Genomic DNA, 9,292 nt, shown 5'->3' with positions numbered 1-9,292 from the left:
TTTTTATTGTAATTTATTTCTATTTATGAAGCAGTTAAAAAATAAAATAAAATTTATAACATAGCAGAAGTCTCTGAATCTTCGTATTCTTTAACAAAGTCGACAATAAAAATCATTAAGTCAGATCTGTCTGTCTGTCCACGTACCGAAATCAAATTTTATGCTGTCTCCTTCTCGCTCTCCTTAACAAACCAAAATCAGTTATCAAAATTTGTGCTATATATTTCTTTACTCTATAATGGGTACTCAACATCGCAAACGGTACAAGTGTGCCCCTTTGGGTTATGCATCTATCATTTTTCTTTCATAATATTTTCAAATCTGGTTGCAAAACCCAACCAAACCGAACACCGAGGGATACATAAAACTTCGCTCAATAAGTTCATGGGCTATCGCGTAGACTATTAACGAATCCATTTGTTTTTAATATATCTCACCGAAGGATCAGGGGTATAGTCATTTTCTTAAGACGTTCATGTCGCCCAGAAGGAAAATTCATAGGCCCCACAAAGTATATATGTTCTTGATCGACATCAAATTCTAAATCAATTTAAACATATCCGTCTGTGTAGCTATCGCCTCCGAGCTATTGTAGCTATTAAAGTTATGGACTTCATGCTGGGCAGAAACATTAGAAGCTTTTGCACGCAGGTTGGTTTTTGAAAATGGGCCAAAACGGATCGATACGCGCACATTAGCACGTAAACTGAGAACACATTTCTTTTTCAAAAAGAATAAAAAATTGATTTTTTAATCATTTCTCGAAATTTGCGGGAAAGTTGACCCCAACATTATGGTACATCAATATTTAATTTTAATTTCAATATCTTTATAACGCCCAGAAGTAAGTTGCAAAAACCCCGTGAAGTATACATATATCTTTTAAGCTGTTATAGTTTCGGAATATGTGGATTCGGTATGCACGTTTCTTTGTCTGTCCGTCGGCCCGTCTGCCCAGCTGTGCAACATCCGTGGTAAACATTCTCACGTTAGCAGAAGAGTTTGAAACTGTCCCAAACTTGCCAAGGAACACGCCTACAACGCCCATATGTCTATAGTACCAAAATTGAGAATAACTTTGCTTTCTGGGTTATTTGCTCGTTGCCTATAAACTACCATAGATACACGATATAAATTTGCAAAAAAAATTATTCTACAAAAAATAGCAAAAAATCAGCCACGCCCTGCCCCTATTATGAAGGATGCAAATTTATATTTTTCCTTTTTTGGTGATTGATATATAAGGTCCGATCGCAGCCGAATAAAATTTTCTTACTTGTTATGCATAGTTTTTGCAGCTGACTTAAAACCAAAGTAAAATCGATATTTCCGCTATAAATTTGTCTTCCGTTTACCAGAACGTATCTATAAGAAAAAATGCCACATATTCTATGTTCATTACAGATGTCATTACAATCATGAAATTTATTGGTCAATAAACAAAATCAGGTGCTGCAATGTACATAAACTTTAACACTACTTTCATCATACTTATTAAAGTAAAAAAAAATAAATAAATAAATAAATAAATAAATAAAAGAAAAAAAATCTTATAACATTTATCATAGTCATCACAGCTATTGTAAGATTGACCGAAACTTATAAGAAATTTCTTTGTTTAATTCAAGCTTATAAGCACGCAAGCACACACACACACACACACACACACATACGCACTCGCACACACTTACATATACATTCATTCAACATCATAAGAGTAATGAAAAAAAAAAAAAAACGAAGAAAAGGAAAGAAAAAAAATTCATATGAACACAAGTTGTATAAATAGATATATACGAGTACATGTACTTATGGCTGTACGCAATTGTTGTCTGGACTATACAAATACTAAGCGTCCATCACATAAGCGTACTTAGTATTTACGTTTGTATATGTATGATTTCAAATTTTTTTTTTTTTTTTCAACTTTTGCTTTACAAGACATGATCATTCGATTTATATAGCAGCAAAACATGTTTGCTTCGTACTCAGTTGCAGATTTTACTTCAAACGTAACGGTTGCAAAAATTTATCAAAATCATACGTGTTTTGTGTGCGAGGAAAATTGTTAACTCTTTTTTTTTCTTACTTTCTTCAAAACTCAAAAAAAAAAAAAAATAAAATAAAATCAAATAAATAAAAGAAAGAGCATAAAAGATAACAACAACAACGCAAAAGCTTAAAAACAAGTCTGGCAAGGAATAACTGACGAAAGCTAAAAATCCAAAGACAACTAAGTTAAAGGATTGACTTTGTGTGGATTATAAAAAAAGTTTCTTCTTAAAATTTAAATTATATACATATATATATATATATATCTATATAGAAATCTCTTGCCGTTTTCAAGGTAAGAGAAAAGAAAAAGAAAATTTTTTACACTCAAGTAAAAATCACTATGTGTTTTATAAGATAGAGAGTTAAAAACCCTAAGAAAAAAAAGAACTAATTAGACAGACTAACCATTATGCGTTCACTGCGTAAACGTAAAACGAATGATGACCGTCTCTACTTTCCCTTCCGTACAGCGTTTCTTCACATTGCTTTATACAAACGTCAATTTATATTATGTCTGTCTGAATTTGCTGCTTTCATATGCAAATATATAAACGTAGAGTTGTTCACGCCAAGAAAGTAAATTGCAGTTTACTTCAGATCGCCTAAGGATTTTACAAAAAGTTAAAAAATTCGTGTGAAATTTGAGATGAATTGACGGAGAGATAAATGAGCAGCCATACAAAAAAATCTTTCAGTTAACAGATAAACGCGCATACTGCAAGTGCAACGCACAGATAAAGATTGTGACTGAGGGCAATATAATAAGCTGATTGGACGGACGTACAGACTGAATGAAGCTTTGAATACAGACATGCGGAGATAGTCGATACGACAGATGGAGAAACGGGAGGACATGCAGCCTAAGAGAGGGGGCATAGACAATATGCTTGAATGTGAATCTTAAGACAAATTGATGGACGAATGCTTTGGAATTTCAGGCAAGCCAACGAATTAGCGGACAGACAGACAGGTAGGCAGATAGCCAAACAGACTAACAGGGGGGAATGAGAAAAGGAGAATTATGTACGCACGTGTAGAAGAATGAATTGTCCGATAGAGAGGAAACCCCAAACAAGTAAACCAGCGGCATAAACGACGGGGAAGAAATATGCTTCAATGTGAAACATAGCGGACAGACAGACAAACTAACAGTGCAAAGAAAAACGAAGGATTATGCTTGGATCGAAAGGGTAAAATAAATTTATATTTAGCTGGCTGTACGAACGTGTGGGAAAATGAATTGACCGATAGCGAAAAACATCCAAACGAGCAGACGAGTGACCTAAACAGCCGAAAGCTTAATAAATGGCCGAAAAGACAAATAATATGTTTGAATGTGCAATTTAATTGGTGGGCAGATGGACACAATGTTTGGTATAACGATGAGCAAGCAAATGAACAGAAGAAAGAATAAACAAAAACATATCGAGACAATTTCGAACAGGCACAGGACATCGGGTGAATGAAATGAATACAACTAAAGGTATGATAAATTCAAGACGAAAATGTAGTCGCAGAAAAAGTGAGGACATTAGGCAATTAGTCCTAACCTGCGCATGGACGTATTATTAGATATATATGTGGATGGAGTAACCAATGGGTCCTGAATGAATTGACACAAGGACGATCAATCTGATGTGTGCACATAAAGCTAAGTAAAGAACGGTACAGACGGTCAACCAAGTAAACAGATGAATATATGTCTCTACGTCTCTATATATTGGTCGACGGCGCCTACAGGCTTCAACGCATGGGCGTCTAATAGCACAAAAAACGAATGGGGAATGGCGTAGACGTTGGAAAAATTTATGTTATAATATGTCTGCATTTTTGCGGTTTGGGCATTCAATTGCACGTTTATGACGAATGTCTAAATTTCCGCTCCATTTTAAAGGTTAAAAACAACTGAAGACTACTTGCATCCATATCTATTTAGCGCAAGCAAAAACTCGTTTATTTCATTGACTCATAGCAAGTAGAAGCTAATATATGTTCGACTTACCTTTTAAGTCCGTGTCCGGCTTAACCTGTATCTTCTAATCTTTAAAATAATGTTGTCTTACATTCGGTTCCTTCCCAATGAGGTTAAAATTCGACTACCACTATTTGTATACGTAAATATATACTATTAGCCTGACGACAACGACTGCTTTTTGTATAGCGAAAAGGGTTTATACAATGCCTGATGACTGTGCGAGTGAATTCTAGCTTAAGATTGCCTGAATTCCAGGTGAATTTTTCATTAATTAGCAGAGACTTTTCCTTGGAATCCATTTCTTATTTTTATATCAATATCAAACCGTCTAGAGGTATAGAGTTTTGCCACTGAAATGACCGCATGGATTATTTCAACCCACAATACTTGTAAAATCGCCGCAGCGATTAAAAAGCAAAGATAAGGAGCTAAAATTTAGCCTAAATATTTCTTGATCGATTAAGAATTCCAAAATTTAACTATTTATCCACATATACACTCACAGTATGAGAGAAACGGAGACAATCTCGAAAATACTACGACAGTTCCTTTCATATTTTCGTGTATGCTGCTCGAGCCCTTGATAATAACTCCAAAAAACTGCTCGCCTCAAAGTCGCCGGAGTCATGTTATCCAAAAATGGTCCTGATAACCGGATAAAATCTTAATTCCAACATATCCTAAAGGACAACACCATATCCTTTGCCCAATCACAAACTAGAACGACATTAGACTATTATCGCTAACTATTGTCCTATCGACATAACGGTCAGGATCATTGTTTGACCAAAAATCATGCAGCATGGTTATTCAACTATTTAATATAGATGAAAGGAAGAAAAAATTCTCATACCTTTTTTCCCAGATTGGCTTAGCTTTTTCTCTATTGTGGATGTGCATGTGGACAGATCACATCCATTTTCTCAACTTTGAACTCTTAACCGATGAAGAAATTATTTCCCAAAAATTCCGATTTTCATATGGGGCTTTGGCGATTTCGCAAAATTTATGAGCCAAGTTAATCCATTTTATACAAATAACTACATATATAGCACTAAATAGAGTAACTAGCAAGATGTCGGTAAACTTAGAGTAAGTGAATATACGAACAGACAGATAAATAAACGACGGGGTGTAAAAACGTGAAGGCTCATGGGTTGAAATGTTAAAAATAGTAAATTGCCTCCAATTGTATATCATAACCTCTCCCAAGTGAATACTCTTTGCACCACTTTAAAAGAAACAAGAAAAATTATTTTTACCTACTTTTCAAAACTTCCTATATCCATTCATATATACCCAAAATGTAATTGGATCATTTTATTTTCTTTACTTCAAATTTTATAAAGCACAACGGATAATAAAATTAATTCAACTATATCTTCAAAGCAAAAAACATATAAGAACATTATATCCGAGCATAGCCGATCGTTACATACCCTACAACATTTCACGTTATACAATTGTTCACTTGTTTCGGTAATAATACATGAAAAATTATGCATTATTTTCGCGAGAAGCTATACCTTCCATGAAAGCCAGCACATTGGATGCAGTCCACAATATCACATGATCCGATCTAAATTTAGCAAATTTTATCTACTTCCTTAAAATTCACTTTCCGTCAAAAAAAAACTAGAACTTAATCTTTAAAATATTAAAAATGAAACATTTTTCTGAACGGCTTATTAGTTGTGAGGAACCCTACATGGATTATGGTCCAAGAGATGGACTTATGTGATTCAAATTTGCTTTATTTAATTGTTATATCAAATTACTACCATAAAGACATTTTTGTCATAAGACATTGTACTATTAGGACTTTTTGGACTATAAGTGTTAACATTTTCTAAAAAATAGGCCCACGTGGTCCAAATTGAATAAATTTATTCCTCTGTCATTTTTCTACCAACTTTGGACCAACTTTCACGGTGAAATATTAAAAATTAGATCTGTTTACCATATATAAAATTCAGTATTTGCCGAAGCGGTTAGATCAGTCGAATCAAATTTTTCATATCAATGTAGAATGTTACAGTGTAGAGTGCTATTACCCAGTGACTACTGCATTTTTTTCCATATAATATTCTTTCAAAATAAGGCTTTGTGTGGGGAACGTTCGCCCAAATGGATCGATCCGAGTCATTTTCAATAGCGTTCGTCCTTGAAGCAGAGCACATCAGTTTACCAAATTTCATCTAAACATCTCAAACATTGCGACCTACAAAAATACATGAGTATCAGGCGGTCGGACAGACGGACGGATATACGAACGGACAAACAAGCTTAAATCGATTCAGAAAATGGTTCTGAATGGTTCTCTATCCTAATCCTTCCCGGATGTTTCATACTGATGGGCATGGGCATAAAGTCATCCATCTATAAGTATGCGTGAGCACAGGTGCATTGGATTTCTTGTAGCCCGTCATTGATACAAAAAAGAAAAAACCGCCGTATGATTACTAGTTTTTTGATTTTTTTCTTTTCTTTTTTTTTAAGTCAATAATTTCTAAATGAAAAATAAAAACAATAAAAAATCATTTATTTGTGTTCATGTTAGTTAAGAAAGAAAAAAAAATGAAAAAAAAATGAAAAAAAAAAAGAAAAAACCAAACCAGTTTAAGTGGAAGATGTTGCAATCGTCAGGCTAAGAAAATAATAATTTTAGCCAAATAATAATACAAAAACCATTTACAATTAGCGCAATCATGTTGCTGCAAATGGCGGTAACATGACCAGACAGATAAACCAAAGCTAAATTACTCTTTTTTTGCATTTTTTTGCAGAGGGGACATAAACGTTTGTATTAGTGAGAATAAGACATTTGCGGTGAAACAAACAAAAAAAAAAACATAAGTTTGATGTATGAAAAAAGAAGGGAGAGTTTTATCATAAGTGTCCCAGTTAGCTGTTGCTGCATTTTGTCTTATCCTATACTGGTTTATCGGCATGCGATGATGACTAAGAAGTGGTTTATAAGACAAAAGAAAAAAAACAAAGTTGATCATCATAGTTAAACAGTCGTTAAGTTCATATTAAGTAAGAAATTGCTTCTTCGAACATAACAAAGACTTACCAAAACTCATCATAAAGCAATAATCATGACATCTGCAATACATGGTAGTGAAGACTTTGGAAATATGTCTCTGTTTGGCAAGATATTAAAATCACTTCCTCTGCTTTACTTTTAATAATAACAATAATTTTTTTTTATTTTTTTTTTTATGTTTATTTGGGTCAACTAACGTTAACCTTGTTGTTTGTTTGGTCAAGAGATTTTGTATTTTGTTATATAACTTTCTCTACACATTGCACATTCCCACATGAAATTGAAATACAAATGAAATGATTATTAGTTGGCAATAACTTGTTGAAAATAATTATTATGTTAAAGCTTGATTTCAAAATTACTTGTAAAGAGTGAAGCAGTGTGTGAGGCAAACGAATTATTGAAATTCAAACGATCAATTTTTAAAAACCAACACCCATTCGGTCCGTCTTTCTACCCATCATTCTTTATATCGCCTCCATTTAATGTATTTAATGTATCATCATTATCATCGCATCGTGAATAGTATATAACTCAAAACATGTTAACACCTCTCAGCTTTGCAAGTACATTTCGTCAGCTTGTTTGCCTGTTCTTCCACTGTTGAAAAATCCGTCGATTATGTCCTCAAAACAGAAGAAGAACATGCAAACAGACAAACCGATAACAATGTGCTGACACAAAACCAATGTATAATGTGAAAATCTATCAGAGAGTTTGAGATGGATTTCAACGCTTTTCAAGCATTTGACAAACTCAATCCATTCTCTTTGGGGAGTATAAGAAGCAACCAAACCATATTCATTTACCACATCAAGCTGACAGTTACATAGCTGTCGTATATTGTGAAGCCAGGAAATATAAATCAAAAAAAAAAAAACCAGTAAGAAACTGACATTCGGTCATAATCGAATCTTTTATACCCATCACCGTTATCTTAAAAAAGACAAAAAAAGCAAAAGAACTAAATTTTCATGCTTTATAATACGAAGCGGATGTGGCTGATTTTGTCTATTTTCAAAGTAAAAAGTCTTTGTCGCGGAGGCATATGAACGTTGTAGGCGTGCCCTTATAAAAGTTGAAGTCACTTCCAAGTTCTTTCGGAACTTTGTAGCCGATACTTTCATTTTTGCGAATGGCAGAATGTACGCCACAACTACCATAGAGTTGCACAGACGAACACACGGACATGTTTAGGTGCATTCCAAATTTGAAAATAGCGAAATATTTATTTATTATATGGGATTTTTGAAGCTTGTTTCTGCGCCTTATAAAGGTATCGAAAAAAAAATTTAATATTGATACACTATAATATTGGGTAGGCGTGTTCAATTTTTCCCATTTTCGTATAGGTGCTACAGCTTCACTTATACAATATATGTTCAAATTTTTGTAAATCTATCTGGTGTAGTTTACGGGTAAGGAGCAAAAACCCAATTTTTCATTCCTTTTGAAAAACTCAGGTGCTCGCAGTTTACTTGATGCGGTGGACGTGTCTTTCGATCAATTTGGCCAATTATCAAGACCAAGCTGCACACAAAAACATCCAATATTTCTGTCAAATTTGAAGACGATAGTTTGATTTGTGCGATCAGAAAAATGCTTACTACAGACATTACACAGATGGATAGACATGCAGGTTAACCGACGGATATGCTTAAATAGATTTAAAATTCGATGCTGATCAAGAATGTGTATACCCTGTGATACTTCCTTTTGGGCCTTGCAAAAGTTTTCGCAACATCAATAAATCTCTCCCCCTTCGGTGGTGGGTGTAAAAACCCCAGTTTCACTGACGTGTGAACGAATGAGATGGATTCTCGAATCAAGAACACTAAATATGCCAAAGGCACTCCCAATGAGAAACGAACGACTGATTGTAATGATATATCTGAGTCAATGAGAGTCACTAGATCGGCTTAATTAGCGAGTAACGAAAGCTACTAATGAGACTAGTTGAATCTATAATACTGAAGGGAGGAATGAATAGTTCTGATAAAATATTAAATTTAATAAGTCTGAACGAACCGGTGACACTCAATGTATCATTGTACTGAAGAAGTAAGGAATACTTACAATGCGATTTCTATGTTCATTTGACCGAATAAATCCATTTCAGTTAAAGATTAAAGCAATGACACTCAATGAATCATTGTAGTGAAGAAGGAATGAATTGAATGAATACTTAACTCAATGAATGAATTGAATGAATA

General features: G+C 33.9%; 1 protein-coding gene across 1 annotated transcript in view; it reads left to right on the top strand.

Annotated features, from left to right (window-relative positions):
• The first annotated feature begins 1,989 nt into the window (after positions 1-1,989).
• The window catches only part of LOC119638136 (alpha-tocopherol transfer protein-like), a 10,571-nt gene continuing 3,268 nt past the window's right edge, over positions 1,990-9,292 (top strand). The window contains exon 1 of the mRNA XM_038034790.1: positions 1,990-2,347. The gene's annotated coding sequence lies outside the window, so the exon portion shown is untranslated. The remainder of the gene's footprint in view (positions 2,348-9,292) is intronic.

This window comes from Glossina fuscipes, unplaced genomic scaffold (assembly GCF_014805625.2).
Source record: "Glossina fuscipes isolate IAEA_lab_2018 unplaced genomic scaffold, Yale_Gfus_2 73, whole genome shotgun sequence".
Classification (NCBI taxonomy): domain Eukaryota; kingdom Metazoa; phylum Arthropoda; class Insecta; order Diptera; family Glossinidae; genus Glossina; species Glossina fuscipes.
The sequence above is the reverse complement of the archived record's forward strand: the minus strand, read 5'-3'. Positions and strand labels throughout refer to the sequence as shown.